The sequence below is a fragment of the Ochotona princeps genome, chromosome 12 (genome assembly GCF_030435755.1).
Source record: "Ochotona princeps isolate mOchPri1 chromosome 12, mOchPri1.hap1, whole genome shotgun sequence".
Lineage (NCBI taxonomy): Eukaryota > Metazoa > Chordata > Mammalia > Lagomorpha > Ochotonidae > Ochotona > Ochotona princeps.
The window spans coordinates 51,481,592-51,484,776 of NC_080843.1; positions in this window are offsets into that span (position 1 = coordinate 51,481,592).

The window sequence follows — 3,185 nt, forward strand, 5'->3', positions numbered from 1 at the left end:
TTCCCTAACGTTACCCTTAGAAATATGAATCTCTTGGTAGCTTTATGGTTATGGAATATTTCTATTCATTTGCTGATAAGAAAAATTTTTTACATTGTGTAAAGTGAAGATCATTTTCAGGGTTAAATGATTGGTTAATGTATATAGAATAAAATCATTGCAAAGTTTTAATGTGATTTTTCTTAACTTAGTGTTCTTTTTAAACACTCTGAAAAACATGAAAGTGATAGCCACACTCAGCATATACATTAAGAACTTTTAGGTTTTATACTAAGAGTTGCTTATAAATATTTATGGTGTCAAGTTCTATTTTCATTATCTTTAAAGGATGTGAAATGAGTCATGCCCTGCTTTCTTTGTTAATTCTTGGTGTGACTTCATGTGCTCGTGTGAATGTGCTGTGTCTTGTTCCCTGTTATCAGCCTGACAGACTGGGGACTCACCTCACCCTCATGCTTGGATAAACACCGTGGCTCCTCCTGTCCAGCAATCCAGGAGCTTCATTTTGGAATAGTGGACTCACAGCTTGAAGATTGTCCAGCGATAAACTCGAGCACATGCAAAAATGATCTTTGAAAATCTCTTACTAAATTGCCAGTGAAGTTCTTTTCATAGTACTATTTGTATCTCTATGGGGTGAAACATAGGCATGAATACATTGTACGTACAATAAATCTAGTATTCATAATTACACATGTAAGTGTATGTTGAGGTGAGGTTTGGCCAGTAACTGGTTGGATTTTTGTGAATCTGTTGATGACTTCATCCCTTATGATCAATATGAAGTAAGCCTCCACAAGGGCAGAAATTTTTGTTGGGTGTGTTGGATGCATACTTGGAGCATGGAACAGGGCCTGGCACACAGTCAGCATTCAATCAGTGTGTACTGAATTAGCAAATTCCAACATATATACCTATTTACAATCTGGCTCCACTTGATCCCACCTTAGCTCGCACTGTACTGAAGATGGAATGAAGTGTGCACTTGGAAGGGTTCCAGGTGCCATGCTGTGAACATGGAGAGAGGAGCTTTTAGTTGTGCTGGAGAGTTCTGGAAAGGCATGGCGGACAGCAAGAGCCTTGTAAACTGGGCACACAAGGACCAAGAGATAGTGAGTGGAAGGCATGGGGTCACAGAAGAGTCTGAGTGACTTCCTGTTCCTGGACACATCTGCCCTTGGCTGTCCAGACTTCCTTTCACTGCTTCTCACAGTCTTACCCGCCTCACTCCAACTAACCCAAATCAGACTGCCTAGGTCCGCTTGCTCTAGAAAAGAATGTGTCCAGTACACAGCTCTTTCCACAGTCTGTAGGAGTTACTGTCTGTCATCGTATGTACTTGATTGCTTTAATGATCTTTCTGAAGCCTAAAGAAAACAGAGAAAGTGGATTTCTTTAAGTTCAAAGACTGTCCTTATAATGCTTTTTCTGAATTCTCACTGGCCCGGCTCTGCCCATGGGGAAGGTTTCTTGTGCCACGTGGGAGGTGACTGCACTGAGTGGATGCTAGCACTGCATAGTGACGTGAGTGATAGGCAAACCTGTCTATCCTCTCCCCTCCTCTCAAGAGACACCCTCAACCACAGCCCGTCTTCCTGGAGTTCCAGGCCCCTGCCTTATCTGTGCTCAGGGAATCACTCCAGGACAACTAGATCTCACACACGCGAGAGTCTGTTCTGTTCTATAGAGGAAGACCAGGTCATTTTCCTTGTTTCCTGATACGCTATCCTGAGCCCTTTATAACTCTTAGCTCAGAGACTCTGTGAGAGCAATAGTAAAAGATCTTTTGGATATGAAAAGAAAGAGGATCTGACCCAGAAAGAATGCAAGGTGTCTGAAAGCTGGATTCGCAATAGTTCAGTACTGACAAAGGCATATCATTCCTCTTGGATTTTTTCTTGGTTTTATAAAGACAGTAATGATACAGTTTGGCAAGAATTCTAATTCAGACAAAAGTGACCAAGCAGCTCAATAAAGTTATTTTGAAAATGGCCAGGCATATGGATACAACCACTTGGAAATGGACTTGGGTCCTTTCACCCATAGAGACTTTTGGGGGAAAGAGTGTGTCTGAAAGGTTAGTGCACTTGGTTGCCACACTGGGGGAAGCAGGGGGGAGAGCAGGCCACCCAAGGCAGGGCTAGGTCGGACAGGGGCTTTACCACAGACAACACAGGCTGCTCTGCACCAGTGTAGATCTGAATCAGCTCCAGGCTCACTCAAAACTGAAAACATCAGGGAGGTAGCCCCGTGGCAGGCGTTTGTCAAGAAATCCCGACTTACCTTGATGAACGGTTAGTGCCAGACAATTATGCTGGCAATAAAACTGGATAATAGCCTTAAAGCTTTCTTTGGAACATTAGATGAATTTAATTAGTTCCTATCTGACAAGATGGAAACTTAGGAAAATAAGGTGTCTTTGATCATTAGAAGCGAACACTTGAGTTACCTTTTCAAAGATAAAGTGACGGGTTTAAGGCACCTGCCAATGGCATGTTGTTAAATGAGTGAAAACAGTGAAAATCGCAGCGAAAGGCAGTGAACTTCCTGAGCCTTGACAAGTGTAAACCGCAGAAGTAACTCACACGCCAGCCGACAGGATTTCCACTCTCCAACGTGCTCCGGTGGCCGGCTCGCGGGAGGCCCTTGGGCTCCAGCGTCCCTTACAGCACAGGAGCTGCCTCTTCGTGGGGTCTGTGGCCCTACGGCCGTGGTGAACCTGAGAGCACCTTCCTGCGGCAAGAACAGGCTGTGAAGCCAGGCGGAACTCGCTCCTCCCGCAGTCTGTGAGAAGGACAGCTTTCACACTTGCGGAGTTTTCACATGTTTCCTCGTGTTTGACTCAATGGACCTATTTCTGGCTCCTAGGAAGGAAAAAAATTAAAAAGGAAGAAACATTTTTACCTGTTCCTACTGATATTTCCGTGGCTCTGCGGAAGGCAAGTTTACAACTCCTAACGCGTTAGGCCACTTTGCGGGGTCTCGCATCAGAAAGCGACCCTGGGGAAGAGGGGCCGGGTTGGGGCGCGCCCCGCACCGCCCGACCCGGTTCCCCCACCGCCGGCTGCCGCGTTTCCTGCGGGATTCCCGGCCCAGTCCTCTGGAGGCGGGCAGGAAAGGATGCGCGGCCCCGAAGGGGCGGGGGCGGGTCCGGAATGACCCCCGCCCTCGCCGCGCGGCCGGCG